This window comes from Pleurodeles waltl, chromosome 1_1 (genome assembly GCF_031143425.1).
Source record: "Pleurodeles waltl isolate 20211129_DDA chromosome 1_1, aPleWal1.hap1.20221129, whole genome shotgun sequence".
Lineage (NCBI taxonomy): Eukaryota > Metazoa > Chordata > Amphibia > Caudata > Salamandridae > Pleurodeles > Pleurodeles waltl.
In genome coordinates this window covers 486992192-487017880 of record NC_090436.1, presented here as the reverse complement: position 1 = coordinate 487017880, position 25689 = coordinate 486992192, and positions in this window count along the sequence as shown.

The window sequence follows — 25689 nt, the reverse complement described above, 5'->3', positions numbered from 1 at the left end:
GCTGTGCGTGGTCCTTGGTACCTTGTAGCATTGTTTACAATATTTTTGTATCCTTTTATTGACTGAAGGGAAGGTTTTTGTCATGTGTTCCACATGGGTCTCCATGGTCCCCAAAGGATGTGTATTTCCTATGTGTACCTTTTATCTATTTTATGTCCCTCTTGGACCTTGTCTCTCTTACTGATGTGTATCTGTCTTTATCAATATTGCTAACCTATAGCAGTGGTAGGCACATATTAATCGTGTGCAGTGTTACCTGACTTCACATATATTGTTGTGAGACCAGATCGTTCAACATCAGCCATATTTATCAATAGTCTGTGCACTACCTCTTCTATGGTTATGTCTGGAGTGGGTGCATTTATAGGAGGTCTAAGCAGATTAATGCCTGATGCAATACATGGTATAACATTATCATAAATGTATTTAACTATTTGTGGTGATCGGCGATGTGATGCCCCATTCCAAGTTTAAATATCCTGAATTATGAATGGCTATGAGAATTGAATCAACGAGAGCTGATAATATAATATGAAACTGTGTTATTATTTCAAACCAAGGGGTATTACAGGGGCACGGGGTTGTACATGGGACTACTGAAATATTTGTTTTAGTTCAAATGTTTCCTGCCACAGTGAAGCATCAGTCTCACTCATAAGAATTTATTATTAGTCTTTACACTTGTCTTGGGATATTTTATCTTTGCTCCCCACGTTTTTACCTGCAATAATGTTTCCCGACTAACAGGACACTTTAGGGGTCTCTATTGGGATGTCAAAAATAAGGCAAAGACCTCACACCCTTTCTTCCTCGCTTATATCAGACTGTATGATAACTGATGGGGACCCCTGCCACTTCTCTATGGTTTGACCCTTGTGATTATGAAACACAGTACTCTTTATGTTGCCCTTCTTACTCATTGCTCATGAGGGACATCTACTAGGTAGTACTGCATTTTTGGGTTTGCAACCAAGGGTCTCTCTGTGATCAGGCAGAGTCAATTGACACCAAACCATTCGGTTTTCCCCAAAATGTCAGACACCCCACTGATGCCTCAGATTTGGTTGCGCTCTTTTAAAGACGATGTACAGATATCTTAAATCTGGGCACTTGGGAACCAGGCGTCTGACATATTCAGAGCAAGGCCTGTCGGCACCAGTGAAGTGACCGTCACACCAGACTTTGCACCTGTTACCCGGTCCACCTCACTACTTCTACTCTGGCCCTCTGGATCTAACAGGGATACCTGTTGGACACGTCCAAGGAAATGTCTCTGCCAGGAGCTGTCTCCTGGATAATACACTATTACCTGTTATTCCTCCCTTCTGTCTCAAAAGGGATTCCCACTAGCTAGTCTTCTGGTCTGATTGAGAAATCACATTTCATTTCTGTGACATGAGATTGCATTTTAAAAAACAAAACACATAAATCATGCATGCATTTTCTCATCCTCCCATACGATAATTGCCACAGAATCATGCAATTAATATGATAAGTTACAAAGCCCAACCTCTCCTAACACTTTAGGATGGCAACCTCTGGAATTCCACCCATCTGTTTGACTAGGCGGGTGTATGCTTGCTTGATTTTCTGTGCAGTATTCTATTCAAGCAGTGCACGTGGTAACTCCTTCAGCTGCAGTTCAGAGAGGACAAATGGCTCTTGGCTGGCTTGCCAAATGTTGTTGAGATGGAAAAATGAAGAAACTACACAACTCTGGTTGGCAATATAGTATAGGTCTGTCTCAAATGCGTCTGGAAGAACAGATCAGCTGTGTGACTGAATCCGCACTCAAACTGAAACATTACAGGCAGTGTCTTATGTGGACTCAAATCACAATGTAATCTTTTTCAATGCTTGGCATGCATATTAATCAAAGCATTTGCTTAATACATTGTTATCTCTACTAATTTCAACATGAAGCAATGGTTTCCTGCAAAGCATTCAAACACGTTACAAGAATGTGACTGTTGCACACCTGCCATGGATATGTTTTTGCTAATAAGCACAGTGTCTTCTAGTCTCACGCTCTGAAGCATATCAGCAAGTCTTTCCTACGCATCTTCGAGTCTGCAAAAACATTCTTTCTCAGGAACGTGTACACAATGTGCCCTATGCTTCATGCTGTAACCTTCTATTTTAGCTGTGTTATTAATAATAGTATCTATTATAACTCATGTCTCTGCCTTTCCACCCAGTCCCCAAGTATATAATTGCACTTTATACTGAAATTGTAAACAGCTTAGGCTGGGTTTATCTTTGACCACATACAATTCTGCACTTTTCTCTGCTGATCCATGCATTAGCAAAAGTGGGCCTTCTATCTTTTCTTTATTTTCTATGACAGAACTCATGTTAATGAATGTGAGAAATCAATCATACTGCTTACCCTGATTTAGGTGGTTGAGGAATCATGGGCGAGATGTAGCAAAGTTTTGCGAGTCGCAAATGGCCCGAATCGCTATTTGCGACTGTGCAAAATCGGAAATGGGATGCAAAAATCCCATTTCCGACTCGCAAAAAGCGATGCGAGCCGTTACCGACTCGCAAAATTTGCAACCCCATTTTGCGACCCGCAAATAGGAAGTCGCAATTTGCGAGTCACAAACCATATGCAATTGCAACTCGCAAATTGCAACTAGTCGCAAAAAGCCCAGTTTGCATGTCCCATTTACCACTAACTCAGAGCCTGAGGTGGTAATCATTACCAAAGTATAAAAGGAGACCCAGAAGGCATCTGGGTTACTCAAGATGGCGGAGATATACCTGATAGCAGTGAGGAGGAGAGTCCACGCAGCCCAGCAGAGGAGGAGGAGGAGCCACAGACAGGAGAAGATTTATAGAACAAGGCAGACTCTTTTCCAGCAAACTGAGGAAGAGATATACGATAAATACCGCCTTAGCAGCGCAGCCATACTAGAATTAATTGAATTACTAAAACCACAGCTAGAACACCAGACTCTGCGCGGCTGCGCCATCCCTACGCATGTGCAAGTGCTATGCTCACTGCACCTCTTGGCCTCAGGGAGCTATCAGGGGGTCATTGCTGTGGCAGGTGGGGTATCTCAAAGTGCAGTGTCAAGGTTCCTCAGGGCCTTCCTAGATTCCATACTCAAACACATGTCTCACTTCATATACCTACCCAGGAATGAGGCAGAAATTCACAGCACCAAGCTGGACTTTTACCGGATTGCCAACTTTCCCCATGTCATAGGATGTGTAGATGGGACACATATTCAAATATGCCCCCCTGCAAACCTGGAACATCTGTTCCGCAACAGAAAGTGTACCCACTCACTCAATATTCAGGTTGTTTGTGACGCCCATTATGTCATCACTGACATTGTTGCAAAATTTCTAGGCAGTACCCATAACTCCTACATTTTTAGGCACAGTGGGATACACCAACGCCTGGAACGTGGGGAGTTTGGAGACGATACCTCCTAGGTAGAGCTGCATACACCTTGCAGACATACACACAGGTCACTGTGCACACCAACCAGGACTTTCTAACAGTGTAATGTTTGTGCCCAACAGGTGACAGTGCATATGCTCTACGGCCATGGATAATGAGTCCGTTCTTAACACCCAGCAATGATTCAGAGAGGCGATACAACAGTGCACATAAGAGGACCAGGAACCTGATTGAACGCACCTTCGGATTACTGAAAGCAAGATTCAGATGCCTCCACCGCAGTGGAGGTGCCCTCCAGTATACCCCCATTACAGCATTAAAAATTGTTGTCGCATGCGCCATCCTGCACAATATTGCCACCCGACGTGGGCTACCTTTCACCCCTGCAGACCCAGATCCTGAGGATGAAGAGCAAGTGCAACCACATCGCCATCATGGGGATCGGAGTATAGCTAATCAAGGCAGACTGAGACGGGAACACATCGCAAACCAATACTTTGGAAGGTACGTGTCAACTTCAACCATACTCACCTACTGACCAAAAACTCAATTTGTCAAGTGGAACAAAAAAACTATTTAATATGTGCAGAAATACAACTATTTACAAATACTAACTGTTCATGGTCATCTAAATGCAAACCATGCATGGGGCACATTGCTGTGATGTGCCCCAACATCAGGGACAGGGTTTTGTCTATGTCCTACGGCGGCCTCTGCCAGTCTGGCTGGTCCCTGGTGGTTCTGCAGTGCTCTGCCTGGTACTCCCACTCCGGAGCACCCTAGTGTCACTGGCAGAGACACTGCTCACTGTAGAGCCCTCCTCGCTGTCCTGGGGTGTGTCCCCTGTGCCCCTGGACAGATGCCGTGCCTCCATTAAGTCAATCACGTGTGTGATCCGGCACAGGCCTCCAGCCACATCCCCTGCAAAATGGCCCATTTCTACTTGGAGGCCAACTGTCCTTCTCGACAGGCCAGTGGTGTTAACACCCAGTCTGCCAATTGATGTGGCCATCCTGTCAAGCCTCTTTAGCAGCTGACGGTCCCTGCGCCACCCACCCTCGCCCTGTGCCAGTAGTCCTGCCACCAGATCCCTCATGGATAGGGCTAGGTCCCCAGTGTTTGTGGCAATCACGTCTATTCGGGAATTTAGCTGCTGCATGCTGGCCTCGTTGTTTCTGACAAAGCGGTGCAGCACACCACTAATCCGCCCTAATATGTTGTTTTGCAGGCGCTGACCACGGAGCAGCTGTGCCTCGCTGTTGGTGGTAGATGGACGGCCGGACGCAGCCTGCAGCCCTGCTCTCCTGTACCTGCTTCGCCTGCTCAGTGGTGGATGCCCAGTGTGCTCTACTGTGCCACTCCTGCCTGTTGCTGGCGCAGCCTCCTGAAACACATTTGCAGCAGGTGTGGACATCACAGGGATGGTGTTGGTCGTGCAGGTGGGAGTGGTGGCAGCTCCTGTGCTGTCCTCATGGGGCTGGCTGCTGTGGCTTGTGGTGGTGTCTTGTGGGAGACCTGTGGGACATGGGGAACAGACTGTCAGTGTCTACTATCTGTTGCACACTTCCTAATAAACATTTGCCTATGAACTGCCTACTTGACTACATTTCCCATAATGCATCATTCTGGTGTTTGCTACCCTGAAATGGAGCTATCTTGGTTGAGCATGCCCCTGTGTACATGGTGGGTGGGGGTATGGCATTGATAGGGGTACAGGCATATCACATGGTACTCACCGGTTGATGTAGTGGGCTCAGAGGTGTCCAGATCTCCAAATCCTGACACTGCCTCCTGCTCCAGTGTCTCCTCCACCCTTTCTTCCAGGGGTGTGGGTGGTGGTACGGATGATGGTCCCCCTCCTGTGCCTCTCATCTCCCGGAGCCTTTCTGCCACCCTCTCCTTGGTCCGGGAGCGGAGGTCATACCACCGTTTTTTTATCTCTTCCACACTCCTGTGGCTCACCCCCAGGGAGTTAACTTTTTCTTGGATCTCCTGCCAGAGTTGTTTTTTGGTGGCTTCTGGCACATTGAGGGCTGCCTTTCCGAATAGTTCATCATAGTGCTGACAGCATTCTTCTGTCAGCACCTCCAGCTCCTTCTCAGAGAATTTTAGTTTTCGTTTTCTAGGTGTTTCAGCCATTGTAGCTGCTGTTCCTCCGGTTTGCAGTTCAGCAGTTTAAAATGGGTGTGGTCCTCCCTCCTCCCAGGTGTATTTGTAAACTTCCTGGCTGTGATGTCATCATCATGTGCCAGGAAGTGTTTCCAGAGTGTTCTGGAGTGGTTTCTGGAGTGTTCTGCAGCACCTGCAATCAATTTACATGGTACTCGCAATTTGCGACACCCACTCGCAAATTGCGAGTTCATTTTTTTTTGCGCGGTCGCAAAAAGCGACCTCGCAAACAGCGGACTCGCTATCTGCGTTGCGACTCCGGGTGCGAGTCGCAAATTGTACACGGACATTGTACCTGCATTCCTATTAGCGACACGCAATTTGCGAGTCGCACATACTCGCAAATTGCGAGTCGCTAATTTTTTTGTACCTACATCTGGCCCCATGTGAGTCAAAGGGCCCCTATAGTGACACACTTACTTAAATAAAGTCCTTGTTAATTATTGGAGCGCAGCATTTCATATGTCTTTTATGATGAAATGGTTCCTTTTTCTCTAGTCGCTAGTAACAGGGATGAACATTCTTGGAGAAGATCTATACTTGCCATGGTCAAGATCTAGGTTACTAATATTTAGATCTGTCTGACATCATGTGTGGGTTCATAACACAAAACTGAATTGGTGCTGGGCGCCTAAGTAGAAATTCTATACGATGCGCTGCAAGTAATAGTGAAATCAAAGTGAGATTGCTGTGCGCATACAAATGGATTAGAAGAAGCCGCCTTTTCATAAAATTTGAGGTAACATTAAAATAAGTCACCCCCCTTGTCCTTTCAACTTAGTCTCAGAGTCTTTTGAAACTATGAAGGCAAAATGCTGTTTGACATAAGAAAGTGCTGGGCATCTAAGTAGAAATTCTATAAGATGCGTTGCAAGTAATAGTGAAATCAAAGCAAGATTTCTGTGCGCTTACAGAAGGGTTAAGAAGAAGCCGACTTTTCATGAAATTCGAGATACCATTAAAATAAGTCACCTCCCCCTTGCCCTTTCAGCTTAGTCTGAGAGCCTTTTGAAACTATGGAAGCAAAATGCTGTTTGTCTTAAGAAAGTGAGTCAGCATCCCAGCCCAGCTTACTTTGTGAAAATGGCAATGCCTGCATCTCAAGCCTAGTTTCTTCCCAGCTGACCACTGCCAAACAAATGCTATCTGTGCAGGCGAATATTTGAAGGGAAGAGAGTCATACTTCCTATTTGCTGCTGTTTAATATGACACAACGTAAGCACTTGCTTAACGCGTCATGTAGGTGCAGATGGGAAATGGAGTCCTGTGCCTTGCACATCCCATCTTGAAGTAGCGTGCAAGGACTTATTGGGAATTTGTTTACCTCCTCAATTCGATCAATCCATGATTCCTTGTATTGCATCATCCTGACTTATTGATCCTTAATGCTTTTCCTAATTTTTCCCACGTTGGGATTCTGCGAAGCTGCTTAGTATTTATAAAAATCTTTTTAAAAATCAACATTTCATCAAATGTGCTTGACATTCTCCAGACTCATATAAAGGGACAAAATGGAAAGCAAAAACAGACATCAAGTTACTGTTCATACCACAAGGTAAACAAATATTCATGGCAAAGCCTTAATACTATATGTTATATTAAACAAATTAAAATGATTGTATCATGTGCTTATTGCTGCTTTTTATATGGTGTGTGGAACATGTCCCTGTGGTCAGTGAACTCTGCTATCACTTTATTAGGTCAATTGGGAATCTGAATATCTGTGGCCCCTGGCCCCTGTGAAGCAGGAATCCAGGGATCTTGCTATTCAGGCCATTATGAGAGCTCAATAACCCATAAATCCAGCGCTGTTCGTAATTGAACAGCAGTTTTTCAGACTTGTACGTTAGTAACTTACCTATTACAAACCATGCAAAATCATTCTTAGAGTGTCTCATTTCTACAAAATGGTGCATAAGTTTTGTGACTGTTCTTTTGCACCTGAAAATGCTCCTGTGTTTGATGATCGAATCCAGATCTTTCTTGTTGTCATACTGACATATTTTAAGCCACAAGAGCAGATTAGAATGTAAATTACATTTGTGCATTAACAGTTTCTGTGTTGCCTCAAGGACCACAAAATATTTAGGCCCAGGTCAAGTTCATTTACATGTTTCATGAGAGGGTAAATGTTGCAGTGACCACAAGGGTAATGTCCAACCAGTGGGGGCAGGTTCCACAAGGATCACTGTATTTGTATTAGATGGCTTAGGTTTTGTATGCACTAGTAAGTCTCTGATTGACTTTCCACATCTGAATGTGAATATGGGTCTTTGTAATTCAAGGGGACTTGATGTTTGGATCCTCCAATGTTTGTTAATTATTCTCTTCATTTGATTTGAGTGTGTACCATAGGTAGTGACACAAACGAGGTGTTCAAATATGTTTTTTTTTCAAAACTTTACAACAATGAGTGCCTGGTGTTATAGCAGGCTCTTTTATTAGCTTTTTTATGAGCTTCATGGGCTAATATTTTGTCTCACGTTTCTCAGTCAATAGATCCACATGCCGCTCATAATCACTTTTCGAAGTGCATTTTCTCCTTAAAATCAAGAATTGGCCCACTGGCAGATTATCTTTCAGTGACTTTGGATGGAAACTATCCTACCTCAGTAAACTATTACAGTCGGTGGGTTTATAGTATACCTCAGTTCTTGAGCTAGCCTCTAGTGAAAATATTTTTAAGTCCAGGAAATAAATTGATTTTCTATCAAATCTCATTGTAAGTCTCAGGAACTTATCTCTTGTATTAATCCATTCATAAAATTCAAATGCTTTGATTCAATACTTTCACAGATGATAAAGGTATCATAGATGTATTGCTTCCAAACTTTGATGTTGGTGTCATGCAAATTGATCATGTTGAAAACTTACTCAAACAATAAAGGTAAAGTCCTTGGGTATACCTTAAGACATTTTTACTCTCTTGGATCCATGCTTCATATCCAGTTTAATTTACCTAGGAACCCCAATCGTGTTTGAGTCCGCCATGGTGGTACTACCCTATCATGGGCTGGATAGGAGCCAATGATGAAGCATGCCATGATATGCAGTGGGTGAGGTGTTTATTCTAAAATCTTTGGATTGCTCATGGAACTGACTCCATAACCTAGACTTAGTTGCCTCAATGTAAATACCAAAAATGTATCCCTGCAATACGGCTATACTGTAAAAATGCCCTCACATCTAGTGTCCCTAATATATTGTGTAATTTTTTAAAGCAAGTGTGTCGATCAGCTACTCTAGGTAGATGGTTTATTTTTTTGTCTTCTCTAGCAGAGCTTCCTCTGCACTTATATGATACAGATTGCAGAGATGGATTATTTCCTGTGGTGGAATATCTGCCATTTCTGGAACTCAAACTATACAATTATCCCACTAGTAAGCTAAAAGAAAAATCTGACATCCTTTTGATGAATTTATTATTACTGAATCTTTCAAAAACATTATTATAGGTGCACATTTTGAGAGGTTTTCACCCTCACATGCTACACCACTTGTCCAGCACTGAGCGGATACCTCCTCATAAAGAGCAGGATCCTGTCCTTTCTCCTTTTACCAGGGCCACACTTCATAATAGGTACTTGGAGTGGTAAAGAGTTTAACCCATTCAACTATAAAATCTGGGCTATTACATCTTTTCTGTACAAGACACATTAATAGCTAACTGAGTGGAAAACAGGACCCTTGAATATATATCTTGGGGCAAGTCCATGGATAGGTTGAAATCCATAAGGATTCATTTGCAATTTGATTTTAGATACAAAGTTATCTAGCAATTTCTCCATGGAGGACACCATATCTCCAAGTAACCTTCAAAAAAGTATTACTTATACATTTTGTCCCAAGACAGGGGTAGGGATAAAGTGAAAATATACAGTCTTGGTATAGAATGGAGGTATTCTTGGCTAGTAACTTTGCATTCACCTTGATGTACTAAGGCCAAGCCCCCTCCCCTGCCTTCTGGTTTAGGATAGAGCAATACACCATAATCAGTTTAACTAATGCTATTTCATGACATCAACATTAAAAAAAAAACACACAGGTCCCAAGGAAAGGCTGATAATGAATATTTAAAAACATGAAGAATGCCACTTAACATGCTGTTGACAACCACGCAGGGCTTGACTTTGGAAACACAAGAGCTTTAGCAAGACATATGTCATCATTTCTTCCGTGTAATGGCCTGGGTGTCATTTTACTGTATTTTAGAGTTTTAATGGCAGATATTGTCATGTGACTCATCACAATATAATCCTGTCACTTTAAGTTTCAGTAAAAAGAGAAATACACATCTTAATGGAATGTAGAAAATATTCTATTGTGATTATTTTAGTGATACATGATTCTTTTTTCCAAGGTATTTGTTGATGTAAGGACTGTCACAAATATGTGCCGCTTATACAATATTTCTTTATTATAAGATTTAAATTGATTATTAGTCAAGATTGTACAGACCAAATTGCTTAAGGCATATTGCCTATGCAAAATTGTCTTCCATCTGAACAGCAGCAACATTGATAATCGTAGCTCCTCGCTGAGTGAATTCATTTTCAATTTTGTACAGCTGTACCGCCTAAATACGCTGTTTTGCGTAGGTGTCATTTCTATTGCTGTTCATAGTCTGGTCACCTGCACGTTTGTCCTTCCTCTGTTTCCATGGTAGCATGTGTGAGTCTAACTGCTCTGCAGCAAAGCGTTATGCTGCATAGAGATCGGTGGCCAACAAATTAACAAAGCTGTGCTAATAGTCTAGCTTTGCTTTAAGAGCCCATGCATGAACTGAGCCATGAAAATGTTTGCCATTGAAAGTCATGCAACAAAAATCATGTAAAGCTATGATACATGTTTAACATGGGGATGCCATTCACCTTAGTACATCAGCTTATCTGAATTGAGAAGCATTTTTTAAAAGTAAACATCCTCCACTCACATACTTGAAGGTGCCCTCACATGTGATACAAAGGAGGCCAGGTGAAATAAAATACCTGCCTAGGGTCACCCAATTAGGTCAAGCAGGGAAACTGGGATTGATTCCAGAGGTTCTGGCTTCACTTTGTACAACTCACTACAACTAGGAATCTCTCTGTTATTGTGGGATCACTAGACTTGCACTGGTAATAGTTCAAGGGTTTTATTGATTTTAAGGCCATTCTTCACTTCTTAGTTCCCAAAACCGGGGTTGCTCTTCCTGTAGACTCCCTTCTCCTGCTCCTATTCTGGCCTCCTCTTTCACACACCCTCTTTCTGTAGGGTCCTGTCTAACAGGAGTAACTGCTTCCCTTGAAGTAAAAAACAAAAAAGGACAGCCAATCAATGGCCTTAATAGCAATGCACCTGAGTTTCCCATCCCCATGCCACCACCACCAAGCCCAATGTTAGATTACTTATAGCACCTCGTGCGCCCCACTCATCATGGCTCCCTGACTGTGTCATACTCTTCTCCACCATTGTGCCACCACTTCAATAATTATAGGAAATTAACAAATGGCACTTGTCTGTAGCCACAACCCTCATCTACCTAGGTTGTGTTTCAACTGACATACTAAAGTATTGCATGCCTACTCATTGGGGGTTTCATTTAGCAGCTTGTGTCATTAAGGTTTGCTATTTGACTTTACCACATGCATTGGTTTTGGATGCCTGCATCATTCTTTTTTTATTACAGATTACTGAAAAATCAGCTTCCAATCGGATTGGTCTCTGGGCTGAAGCTCCTAACTTAGTCTAAATATAGAGTCAATGTTGTTTCTCAATATTTGTGCAAGAATAACAAGAAAACTGCGCTGGGCCTAACTTAGGACAACTTTGTCTGTGTCGTCCATCTTGGATGTAACACTGTGGTACACCAAGTGACCATTTCTACCATTCATCCTCTGAATAAAAAAAGGGATCTGTTAGCCACACAGGATGAAAATGTACTTTTCCAAGGACAATTATAGGTCTGAGACTGCATAACAAATAATGTAACAAAATTGTGCTTCATGAGAACATCTGAACTCTCAGCTGGAGAATGCTGGGAGAATCGCCAAATGTATCTTGTAGTAAATTTCAACGTATTCTCATTGATCAAAAGCCTGTGAACCATCTACCCATGTAGTGAATACATAACAGTCTTTGCCTAAAATCCTATTAAAGAGCATGAGTCCTCAAGGTAAGGAACATTCCCTTTTCCAACCCTTTGGAGGCAAATCAAAGCTTTTATATACTAATTATTGATCTGCCTGTTAATAACACTATTGACTGATGGCCCAGCTTAGGCATTTCTGTAACTGGCTTCCTTTTAGTAAATCTTCAAACTTTAGACCTTTTCTGTTGTTTTTTATTCAGAAATGCTTTCCACTTTATGATCTAAAATGTAAGAAATTATATACAAGAGAGAAGGGTCCGTTGGGAAGCACCAAATTCCAATAGGGACTGCACTGCTCAAGTCCGGATGTTGGTGCACTTTGGAGAGTAAATCTGATACAGGTTTGCTCGCTGGCATAGTTAATTATTAAACTTCAGTTCGCTAACTCACACCACCTTAAAACAACACACCTACTTCATTTAAGTCTGTGGTATGAGCTAATGAACTAGTCCAAAGGAAATGCACAGTCTTCTGATGTTAATATTACTTATGACTTTGACATCTGAAGTGTCAAGGGGTTTACCTGTCATACTTAAAACTGATTAATGGGGAAGATTCTAGATCTACAGTAAAAGACAGCAATTAACTTTATATAGTTGAAATGACATATTCCAACTCACCTAAAAAAGGAATGTGAGTGAATGTATATGATATAATACAAAATAGTGACAGCAGACAAAAGGACAAACAAGTTGGTCATCAGTGATCTCACTGCCACTCTGTAGTTCAGAGGGGTGAAACCAGACTGAAGTGGGAAAATAGTGTGCTTTTGACTGCATAAGTTATAAAGCACACAATGTTCATGGAGGAATCATTTGTATACAAATATTTCAGCGATATTAAATACTATTAATGTTGTAATTAACCATAGATCAAATTCAATAAATGAATAAATCTTCAAACAGTGTGTAATTCATTTCTGGAAAAATGAAGAATGTTTATATACTCACTAATAACATATTCAGCAATATAGCAAAGCAACAAAGATAATTTTTTGTGTTTTTATACAAATGCACTGGTGACCGCACTTGTCCACAATGCCTTCACATCCAAGGGACAGAAGGAAAGCACAAACCCTCCTGACTATCCAGTCACAAAAGGTGTGAGTCTTATATGCAGACTTTCAAACAATATGAAATCACTCCTAATGGACTCCAGAAGCTCATGTGAAGAATTGCGTCATGGAGAGTATAAGGTCGATGTTTCTGTCTCCTAGAGCTCAAACCGTCCATGAGACCATCCTCAGAACAATGTATCAAAGTGGATTAAATCACAATAATTGTTGCTCTACAACACAATAAATGACCCACATTAATAAAACCCTAAACAACATTAAAAGGCACCCAAAAAGCAAACCACTCTGTACATGCAAGTGAATTGCCCACTTACAAAGTACCCCAAAAAACAGCCTACATAAACCTCAGTGTAAAATGTGATTTTTTCACATCATCATGATATGCAACACCAAATTCATGCCAAAAAGTGTATAAACATATATATACGCATATACATATAAATATTGTATTGTATTTGTATAGCGCTTACTACCCCTGACGAGGCGTTAAAGTGCTTTTTGGGGAGTGGCACGTTACTCTGGAACCCAAAAAGATTAGTGGTGGGTTCGTATAGGGAAATATGGGTTAATTTGAGTATTGAACATGCAAGTCTGTTGGTTGGATTGAATAGAATAATGGAGGGATAGAAGAGGGAATAATCTAAAAAGTGTTAATTGGGAGATTACAGAAGTAAAATGAGGTTTGAGTTGAGTAAAAGGAGAGATGGAAGAGGGAAGAGTGTAGAAAGGATTAAGAAGATTATAGTAGTAAAATGAGGTTTGAGAAGAGTCAGAAAGTGGAGATAGAGGATGGATTGACAGCAGTGCATTGGAGAGAGTGAAAGTTTTTTTTCTGTTCTACAGTTGGAATAACGTAATAAATATATAGATAAATGACTACATAGAAAGGGTGTGTATGGAAAATAATATATTGAGATTAAAGTTGTATTGTATAAATGCAGACTAAGCGCCTCATTACTTAAGGTAATTTGTATATATTTCTCCATAACTCGATTTTTTCTTTATTGTTTTTTTTTAATCTTTACCTCACTATTTTAATAGTGAAGCGCTTGTAGATAAAAATGCTATATATACACATATTGTGATAGATAAAACAGAGACCCATTAGCAGTCTACTCAAACATATATAAAACTACGCACTGGCCTACAAACATGTTAAGCATAGAATAATATATATATTTAACTATAAGTAGTATATACATTTGTTAAGTAGACCTAAACAATATATATTAAAACCATAGTTATCATACATATTTACGCAAAGAAAATCACATCTAGGTACATACATATCAAATGAAATGTTTGTATACACAGGGATATGCTGTACAGTAGTCTTGGGGTATGGTAGTTATGTAGGAAAGAGCTAACTCTTGAATAGTCTTCCTAAGATAAGATAGTTATCCATGGATTTTATATTTGGTAGTAATTAGTTGCGTAGCTTGGCTGCTTGAACAGAGAAAGATATACCACCTATTGTGTTTCTTGTATGGTGGGGTTTTGAGGTGAGGTGCCAATCTTGAGCAGAGGTTCCTCTGTTAAATGTATTTGGTGATTTTATTACTGATGAAAAGCATTTCTGTTCCATGTATTGTTTTTTGGATGATACAAAGCAGCTTGAAGATGAATCTTCTGGTAACTGGTACCCAAGGTAGTGCCCTCAAAATAAGAGAATGTGGGCTTGTGGCTTTACATGTAGGAATAGTCTTGCAGCAGGTTTCTTAATCCATTGTAGTCTTTTTATAGTTGATAGAGATGATCTGCGGTAGAGGCCAAGTACAAGAGAGATAATAGGCTGAACCTTATATGGAAACCCCAGATTTGGGGATGGGGGATGTGTTGCAGAGTTTTCATAGTGCTGATGCTTGATCTTGCTAATCTGTCCACTTTGGCAATCATTGTTAACTTGAAGTCTGTGGTGATTCCAAGGTTTCTTACTTCATTAGATACTTTAGAAGGTGGTCCCAGATCATCAGGCCAGGTGCAGAGTGGGTCAACATTTTTATAATTGCCAATTGTGAATATTTACGTTCTGGAAGCATCAGTTTGAGATGGCTTCATGTCATCCTCTAATCAACAAGTCTGAGGCAACTGAAGATTTCTGAGTTTCCAATGTCTTTGGACCTTTCCAGTTTAAGGAACATTTGTGTGTCATCTGCATAGTTGTAGCATGTGAACTGAGAATCATTGATCACTGATGGTAAAGACTTTGGGGGTCATTCTGGCCAGGGTTGGCGGGAGCACCGCCAACAGGCTGGCGGTGCCCCGCAGGGCATTCTGACCGCGGCGGTTTGGCCGCGGTCAGAAGAGGAAAACCGGCGGTCTCCCGCCGGTTTTCCGCTGCCCAACAGAATCCTCCATGGCGGCGCAGCTCGCTGCGTCGCCATGGAGGATTCTGACACCCCATACCGCCATCCTGTTCCTGGCGGGCATGGCGGTATGGGGTGTCGTGGGGCCCCTGGGGGCCCCTGCAGTGCCCATGCCAATGGCATGGGCACTGCAGGGACCCCCGTAAGAGGGCCCCACTTTGTATTTCAGTGTCTGCTTTGCAGACACTGAAATACGCGACGGGTGCCACTGCACCCGTCGCACCTTCCCACTCCGCCGGCTCAATTCTGAGCCGGCGTCCTCGTGGGAAGGGTGTTTTGCACTGGGCTGGCGGGCGGCCTTTTGGCGGTCGCCCGCCAGCCCAGTGCAAAACCCAAAATACCCTCAGCGGTCTTTCGACCGCGGAGCGGTATTTTGGAGGGGGGAACTCTGGCGGGCGGCCTCCGCCGCCCGCCAGGGTGAGAATCACCCCCTTTGTGTAGATGTTGAAAAGCATGGGTGAGAAGATTGAGCCTGGAGGGACCCCTGCTTTTGTGAAGTACGGTTTGGATGAGAAAGGGAGGGGTGGGAGGGGGGAGTATGGATGACATTTATTTCACTTTGAAGGCAGGATGTGATCCAGTCAAAAGCAAATCTCTCTTTGCCGGTTTTGTAGAGTCCTTTTATTAGTGTGTCCTGGTCAACTGCGTCAAAGGCAGCTGAGAGATCCAGGAGAAGTAGTGCAGCAACTCCATTGAGGTCTACTGTGTTTTTAAGGTCATCCCAGATAGTGTGGAGGGCCGATTCAGTGCCTCTTCAAGGTGCAATCCAGTTTTGTATTCTGAAAGTAGGGAGTTATCTTCAACAAATTGTGACATTTGGACAGGGTCCAATTGTAAATGGTCTGTAGTTGTTGGGGTCATACGGGTCCAGGTTTGATTTCTTTAATAATGGGTGAATGAATGCATTCTTAAGTTCTTCAGGAGAGATTTCTATAGTTCAAAAATTACTGATGATTCTTCTTACTCCTTTAGCAGCAAAGGTAGATAGAAGAATTTTCTTGAAGATGTGTGGAAGTCAAGGGCCAGTAGGGCAGCCGGAAGGCCTGCTTGCTTTGTAATCCTTCACACAAATATCACAAAGTGAAATTATGGATCTGGCCAGAGGCTGGTTTGGCTTACTCTTGGAGGGGAGGTTTGGAAATGGGTGGGTGCTGGTGGTTTGCCTTTGTTTTAAAGAGGAGTCCAATGTGTTTGCCTTGACTGTGTAATGATATGTTAGTTTGACTGTGAAATCTTGAGTGATGGGATGAGTTGCTTCCATGACATGATGAGTTGTATTCCATTTTTTAAATTTGTTGAGAATTGTATACAATTCTTTATTTGCAGATATAGCATTTTGAATTCTGTAACCTTCTTTTAGCTTTTATCCCCACACACAGATACCTCTGGGGAGTCTTGGCTTCCTAGACATTGCCTACACTTCACTAATAGGGGATACCTGGACCTAGTATAGTGATATAACCATAGGTGTCTACCACACACCAGACCAGCATCCTACATTGGTGGACCTCTGTCCAGTACACGGGTAAAATGGCTTCCCGCACTCATGAAATCCAGTGCACTGGGGCGGGAGTTCATAGTGGCACCTCTGGTCATGCAGGGGTGCCCTAAAACACACGGGGACTGGCTCCCTGCCCTCTGAGCTAGGAGGGCCTACCATAGGGGTGACAGTGATCTGGTGTAGCGACCTGTAGTGAAAGGGTGCATGCCCCTTTTGATGCAGGCTGCAGTGGCAGGCCTGTAGACACATTTTGTGTGGGCTCCCATGGGTGGCACAATACATGCTGCAGCCCATGGGAAACTCCTGGTGCCCCAATGCCATGGGTACCCAAGTACCATATTCTAGTGACTTATACGGGGGAACCAATATGCCAGTTCTCTGGTATGCAAAGTCCTAAGCAACCAAATTGAGAGGGAGAGAGCACAATCACTGGGATCCTGGTTAGCAGGATCCCAGTGAAAACAGTCAAAGCATATTGATAGAAGGCAAAACGTGGGGGTAACCATGCCAAAAAGAGGATACTTTCCTTCACAGGCATCAAAGGAGAGACCCATATGCAGAGATAGACAAATCCAGTAATAACATGAACTATCCCAGATGTAAATTTCAGATTTCAAAATTATCCTCACACTATTTTTTTCCAAATGTAATTGGCTAGCACAGGGGGAACATGGGTTCCAAAGTATCTAACGTTCACTTCGAATCAAAGTAAAATAAAAAATGTTCTTGGATTTAGAAAGATTTCATTAAGGCCTGTTGTGGCGTTGGGGCATGCTATCATTCACACCCTCCATAAAAGTTGCAGTCGTTTCCAAGGATCTTATAGGGTGCTAGTGCCATGCTTCTGGCACTCATAAGTAGTGATCTTGGACACCAGCACCCAAAGCCCACTATGTTAGTAATTGTTCAGAAAATTTGACTCACACCCCCTAATCTTGCCGACCAGGATGCTGGTGAGCAGAGGGGTGGAGGGGGGCAGGTTACTGTTATTCTTCAAAATTAACAACCTGTACTCACCTCTGTGAGCAGACCTCGGTCTCATTCAGGAAAACTGCATAACAGTTCCTCCTGCAGCAAGGTTAACAAGGCCTGGCAAAGCCCCTGTCTGACTTGCAATTTAGGTCCTGCTGCAGTGGAGGAGTGTGTTGTGAAGTCTACTGTAATATATTGGAACTGAGTGTAGTAGAGTGTAGTAGTGTATAGTGTAGTAAAGTGTTATAAAATGTAGTGGGATGGTGTCTCATATAGTGGAGTCAAGTATCAGACTGGTGCAGCAAGATGTAAAGGGCAATTGCATGTCAAACAGTACAGTAGTATGTCAAACTGTCAAGAGTTGAGTAGGATGAAATAGAGTATGATTGGAGTATCATCAAGTGGAGTGTCACAGAGTACAGTGGAGGAGAGTTGTGTCATAGTGGGGTGGCGTACCGTAGAAAGAAGTTGAGTGGTGTCTTGTTGAGTGTCAAACAGTGTAATACAGTGGTGTAGCATGGATGGACATTGAGTGAACTATAGTGTCAGAGTGCATGGAGTGTAGTACAGTGTTGTATAGTGGAATTGCATACAGTGGAGCAGAGTGTCGGACAGTTGACCGGTGGTGTAGAGTGGGATAAAGTGTAGTTGAGTGGAGTAACATGTCACAGAGTGGAGTGGCGCTGCAGAATATAGTGAAGTGCAGGAAAGTGCAGTAGTGTAGCATACAGCAAAGTGTCAAATTGGAGTACTGTGTTGTACAGTATTGGAAAGTGATGGAGACTACAGTAAAGTGGCATACAGTCTAGTTGATTTTTGTAGAGTGAACTGGTGTATAGTACAATATTGTAAAGTGGTACAGTTGATTGGCATACAGTGTTACAGAGTACAAGGGCACTAAGTGGCATAGAGTGGAGTGGCATACAGTGGAGTAGAAGGGAGTAAAGCGTCAGAGTGGAGTAAAGTGACACACAGTGGAGTGGGATACGCTGGAGTGGGGTAGAGTGAAGTAGCTTATAGTGGGGTGGCATAAAGTGGGATAGCATAGAGTGGAGTACAGTAGAGACGCGTAGTCTGGAATAACATATTGTGGAGTAGCGTACAGTAAAGTGGTATAGACTAGAGTGCCATTCACCAGAATGGGGTAGTGTATTAGCATACCATGGTGTACAGTGGAATGGTGTCCAATGGAATAGCCTAGACAGATTGGGGCAGAGAGGAGTTGCATACAGTGGAGTGGCATATGGAGTGGCATACAGCAGAGTTGGTTGCAAACACTGTAATTGCGTAGAGTGGACTGGAGTAGAGTGGAGTTTTGTGCAGTGTACTATAGTGCAGTGGCCTAGAGTGGAGTGCTGTACATTGGAGAGGGTTCAATGAAACAGCATAGAATGAAGTGGCATGGGGTGGAATGCCACAAACTGGACTGGCATAGAGTGGAATACCATAATGTGAAATGTTGTGAAGTGGCACTAAATGGAATAGATTGGAGTGACGTACAACAGAAAGGCGTAGACTGGACTAGCGTATAGTGGAGTATCGTCCAGTAGCGCTGCATACAGGAATGGTGTGGCGTAGAGTGGAATAGCATATAGTGGAGTGGTTACAGTGTCATGCCATATAGATGCAATCAATGAGAAATTTAGCAACAATGTAGGTTATGGTGTGCAGAGTAAAGCAAAACAGCGAACTGCGATGCCTTGCTTTTCTTCCGATTTATCAATCAATGCTTTGTGGCATTGTATTCCTTTGTAAATCTGACTTTAGATCTGCATTGACCATGCAACACCATGAGTAATGCAAGGATGCCATAATCCAATCATATAGCTAGGTCTTAAGTACATTTTGGGCCATGGGATACCGTGATAACTTAGCAGTATACCGTGGCACACCGCGATGACAAGATATAAGCATACATACACACATAGATATACATAAAATAAAATCACACAAAAGTGCTCCTCAAACAACTGACAAAAGTTAAATATCCCCAAGCAAAGTGAACCAACTAATAACCAAAACCAATTCCAAAAGTAAAGCAACACAGTATAGCTTCAACATCAACTTCCCAGAACAGCGCTGCGTAATCCTTTTTGTCCGGCACATCCAACTAAACAAAAACCATAGCAAGAGTAGAGTTCTAACATTTGATCTACAGTAGCAGGAATCCCACGGGAACATGGTTACCACTAGTCAGTTACTCCATTTTAAAGAAAGGATGATGTAAAGGCAAAATAAATGCCAATCCATTAACCAGATTTCCACAAACATACTCAACTTCAAGTAGCTATAGAACATAAATCCATTAGACACAAATATTACTTACTTAAACGCAGATACGTAAACTCCCACCGGGCTCGAATCAATCATAAAGCTCAGATGCGCAAACAAACTGCCCCTTTTAAACAAACGCCTGCAGGGCATAGACCCTTAGAAATCACATGACCTATCCACACAACTGCTGGGTCATCTTGGAACAGTATATCTTTCATTAAACCTATTGAATTCCTGATCAGTCCTAACATTCCATACAAAAAATGGGCAACAATATGATGCATTCAAACATCAAAGTGAATCCAGATCTTATTAAACACAGGTATACCGTTATAACTACCTTGGTGGTCAAATAGTCCCTCTTAGCCGAACGCTTGGAAGGCCTTACCCCTGAAAAATCACATTACCAGTCCACAAAGCTGTGTGGCGGCCATCTTGGAACTGAGTATCTTTCATCAGATCTAATCAGGATTGGCCATCTAACAAATTCCTAATCATTCCAAAACATTCCATACAATAAATGGCCAACAATATTATACACAAATCAAACCTGTATCAGCCAGAGGCCTCTCCAACATCAAAGTAAACGTGGATCCTATTACAAACAGCTATGCAGTCATACCTACCTCAATGGTCAAGTAGTCCAGATCCTAATACTGAGACCTTTGTATGGGGACCCATAAAGGATCACATCCCCGGAGCACATAAATACTGGATCTCACTCAAGAAAGCAAACTACCAGTAAGTAAAGCCAGAGTCATCCTATGCAACCCTCATAACCCCACAGCGAAAAGGTATCCAACCACGAAAGAAGAAGAATTGCAGCACATCCCTACAATCATATAACATCAAGATACCAGTCTAACACTACAAAGTTGCCAACACCTGCCATTCCACCTGTTGGGTTCATCCTTCCTTCACAGTATTGGCCATCCAAATCCATCTATTTTTGTGCATTGTAAGAAGGAGATCCACATCATGGCTGCACTTAGGGCATTTCACAACTTCTAACACAAACCATTTCATTCAGTGCATGAGACATTTTCAAATAGTGTTCAGCAAGGTGAGCATTATGTACGTTGCATCAAATGCGCAACTCCATAATGGCGCACAAATTACAGAAATTGACGATCAAGCAAGTACATTTGACAGTTTGAAAGATGTAAAAACATAATAACATTTAAAATGAAAACAGTGCACTTCTGTGGCTTGGACAAGGAAAATACCTAGTTGGCCCTATGTGTACCTGAAGAAATTGTATCGTGTTTGTAGATGGGTGCTCTATTATTTACTAGTATACTTGTCACAGTCCTGATCATCTTCATGTCTCATGATTGTGGCATGTTGACACTTTCGAATATGCATCCACTATGCAAGCAACATCATTGATATTAGCAAGCATAGGAGCTGAAATGATCTTTTTCAATTTGCTAGATCTAGATCACCCCCTATTGTTCATTGTAATTTTGTTAAATGTCATGTTCTTTGTGGATTTGTACAGTTATCACAATACTTCTTGGAAGCACAACAGTGAAAATACAGGGAAACAAAGTGAAGGCAGGTAGATGGGAGGTGCATACAAAAGCAAAAACATAGACAAAACACAAACTTCATTAATTGTTTAAGTTATAGGTCGGACCTATTGACTTTGCCAATGCTTGATTTAAAATGCAAGCACTTCTATACTCAAGGTGGTAGGCATTCATTCTATTCTTCTAAATGGGCTTTTCAAACAAAATATTTTCATTGCTCTGATGTTGAATAAGCGGAATGTATCTATATTAATTAGACTGTTTCAAATGTACTATGAAGGTTGATATGCAATAAATATGGTCTTTATGGCAGACTTCACTAGCTTCCAGTGAAAATGCAGGTCATATTTAAATTGCTGCATAAAGCAGTTTACTCAACTTCTATCCGATAAATTCAAATCTTACATGCTGTCCTCCAAGCTTAAATCGGCATCCCCAGTGCGCATAACATCCAAAAAGCAAATGTCATATATTCTTGACGGGCTTATTTACAAGCCCCTTGCGCCATCGTTGCCTCACTTTTTCCTATATAAAAAGTGCGGCACCGGCGGCACAAGGGGCTTGTAATCCATCACAAAATCATAATGCGGTGCCATTAGGCTGGGCGTCCAGCTCTGGGTGTGCAAGGACTACTAGCTACCCCTACTCTTCAGTAGTCCATCATTTTCATGGTGCAAAGTGATTGAAGTGGTGATCCACAACCAAGAAATGTGAGTGTGTCGCTATGTGCTATGAAATCCTGGGGCTTGAGTGCTGAAGCCCTGGGGCTGGAGTGTTTTGTTCTCTTTGCCTGCCACCCCAGAGACCTTTACCTGCACCCACCAACTACTGTGACAGCCTGCCTGCATGCTTGCCTCCTCTCTTACATCCTGCTGTGGCCCCTCAGAGGGATCACCCTTTGTGAGAGTGTACTTTTTCTCTATGTGGACCGCCACCAGCTTCACTCAAAAGAAAGTTATTCACCTGAGGTAGGGAGAGGGTGTGGAGGTCTGTGGTTGTTTTCCGGCATATTGACTGAAGTACATTTGAACACATGGAGTGGAGTAGTGTTTTGAGGGCTATATAAGCGTAGGTGCCAGCCAGAGGAATTATTTTAACAGTTGTTCACATTTTCTACATGCAATTTTAATTGAGGCTGGATGCCCCAGGGCTCACAGACCAATTGTCTATTGTTGGACACTGTAATTATTTCCTTTTAGAAATGTTATTTTATACTGCTGTATAACCTGCAGGATAGTACTTTAAAATAGTTTCACGTCCCTTTATTTTGGCAAAATGGGAAACAGTGCCAATACAGCTTCTTTTGAAGCTTTGACCCTTACTGGCTTCTGGTCTATTTCCCTGGTGCCCACAGGCAGTACTTTAACCAGCCAAGTGCATGTGATGACTTCAAACATACTTCAGGCAAATGGTTGTTTTCTTTCTTCATATTTTGTGCTTGCTGGTCTGAATCAGAATATTTTATTTAAACTATAGATTAACTAAATCCTGTTGTGCTCCTAATTGTTTATGAGGAGGCTGACATTTGTATATTTTTTTAAATGTTAGATTTTTAAACTAAGATTATAGATATGCACGGTAAAAGACCACCAAATGACTTTCCCAATCCCTGAGTCATTAAAAGACTTGTTAGTTATTGAGGTGATGCCTTGCCACCTGAAGTGCCCTCATGGCCATAATCCTATGCCAAATGCTCATAATGCTTTTACAGGGATCAAGTTGGTTAGGGTTCAAACCCAAACAGGGGCAGAGGGGAAGGAATGCTCTAGAAGAACTATGGTACCCTTGAAGACAGCTTTCTCCATTGCTTAAGAAACCCAAAAAGAGCCCTTCACTATTGTCTGTTCTGTCAGGTCCGTGGGGGCACCTTCTAACACCCATTCAAGTACCACTATAGACTACTAAATCCCCAGTTTTGCTTGTCCCACACACCTAGCTCCATCTGGACCCATCAAACGATGGCTTGTCCTTCTTCACCCTCACATTGACCTTCACAGTGTTTGACAGAACAAAGCTGGTGGCTATTATGGTATATCCTTAAACTCAACAGGGGTCCTCTCAAATTCATGGGAGCTGCCGATCTAAGCCCCCTCTCTGCAAGACAGATCAACCCAGCACCTGACCCACATCCATTATGGCATTGTCATCCACAGTGGCTACTCTCAAGTGTCGCCCTGGCACTTCAAAAGTACTCGTTTAGAAGGTAAGTAGTGGTGGTTTAGGCTCAATTAAGTTAATCCCTGCTAGCAACAGGGATGTCAAGTGAGGCATTAACCTGTGGTTGAAAGCTAGAGGAGAGGTCGGAACGGTAACCTCCTGAAACAATTAAGATTCACAGTCACACAGATATGAAGTAAAACATCTAGAGGTGCTTGTTTTTCTCAATCTCATACATTCCCATAGAAGGTTCATGAAAGAGGGTGAAAGCTATCAAGGGCTTTGACTGCTCTAACTGAGCCGGTTAGATAGGTTCTGGACTGGAGCAATGTTATCAATCAATCAATCAGGTTCTTGCAGAGTGAAGCTAATCACCAGAAAGGGTCTGATGCTGGGGGAGGGAGGAGGGGAGAGGCGAGGAGGAGTTCAGTTGAAGAGCCAGGTCTTGAGGTCCTTCCTGAACTGGGATAGTGAGGGACATTGCCTGAAGTGTAGTGGAAGACGGTTCCAGGTCTTTCCGGTGACGTAAGAGAAGAATCTTCCTCCAGCTGAGTTCTTGCATATCCTTGGGGTTGTGGCGAGGGCCAGTTGGGTTGAGCAGAGGTGTCTGGTGGGTGTGTGGAAGGTCAGGCAGTGGTTGAGGTATGCGGGTCCGATGTTGTGGAGGGCCTTGTAGGCATGAGGATCTTGAAGGTGATTCTTTTGTTGATTGTGAGCCAGTGATGGCCTCTCAGGTGAATGGAGATGTGGCTGCGGTGGGAGATGTACAGGATGAGTCTGGCTGAGGCATTCTGGATTCTCTGTAGTTTTGTGTGGAGTGCTTGGGTGGTGCCGGCATAGAGTGCATTGCCGCAGTCTAATTTGCTACTGATGAGTGCCTGGGTGACTGTTCTCCTGGCCTTGATTGGGATCTATTTGAATGAAGATCTTTTAGGGCAGGCGGAGTGTGTGAAAACACAAGGATGAGACGGCATTGACTTGGCGGTTCATTGAGAGAGAGGAATTGAGGATGATGCCGAAGTTGCATGCGTGGTTGGTAGGTGGGGGGGTTCTGAAAGCTGAGAGCCTCCAGGAGTCATCCCAGGTGGAGGAGGTGGAACCCAGGATGAGGACTTCGGTTTTGTCGGAGTTGAGTTTCAGGTAGCTGTCCTTCATCTAGCCGGCAACTGCCATCATTGCTTTGTGGAGGTTGTTTTTTGCAGTTGTAGGCTCATCGGTAAGGGAGACGATCAGGTAGGTGTCGGCGGAGTAGAAGATGTTGTTGAGTATGTAGTTTCTGATGATGTTATCGAGCAGGCCATGTAGATGTTGAAGAGGTGAAGCTCAGAGAGGAGCCCTGAGGAATTGCGCAGATGATATCTGTCAGTTTAGAGAAGAATGGTGGGAGCCTAACTCTCTGGGTTTGGCTGGTGAGGAATGAGTGGATCCACTCTAACGTTTTGTCACTGATGCTGGCCTCATTGAGTCTAGTGGAGAAGGTGTGGTGGGAGACGGTGTTCAAGGCGGCGGAGATGTGCTGGAGGTTGAGTGCTGCAGTTTCGTCTTGATCAAGGAGAGTGCGGATGTCGTCCGTTGCTGCGAGGAGTGCGGTCTCAGTGCTGTGGTTGCTTCTGAAGCCTGAGTGGGACGGGTCCAAGGTGTGGTTGGTTTCGATAAATTTGGTGAGTTGGGCGTTAATAACCTTCTAAATGACCTTGGTTGAGAATGGGAGCAGTGAGATGGGTCTGAAGTTCTTGAGGTCCGTCGGTTCGCAAAGGGTTTCTTCAACAGTGGGTTGATTTCTGCATACTTCTGGGAAGGTGGCTGAATTGATGAAGCAGTCAGTAATTGTAGGAAAGTACCATCTTACCTGACATGTTACCCCCATTTTTATTTGTGTGTCTGCTTGTTTTTGCCTGTGTCACTGGGATCCTGCTAGCCAGGACCACAGTTCTCATAGTTTGTGGCCTGTACTGTATGTGTTACCTGTGTGGTGCCTAACTGTATCACTGAGGCTCTGCTAACCAGAACCTCAGTGTTTATGCTCTCTCTGCTTTTAAAATTGTCACTGCAGGCTGGTGACTAATATTACCAATTCTGATTAGCACACTGGAACACC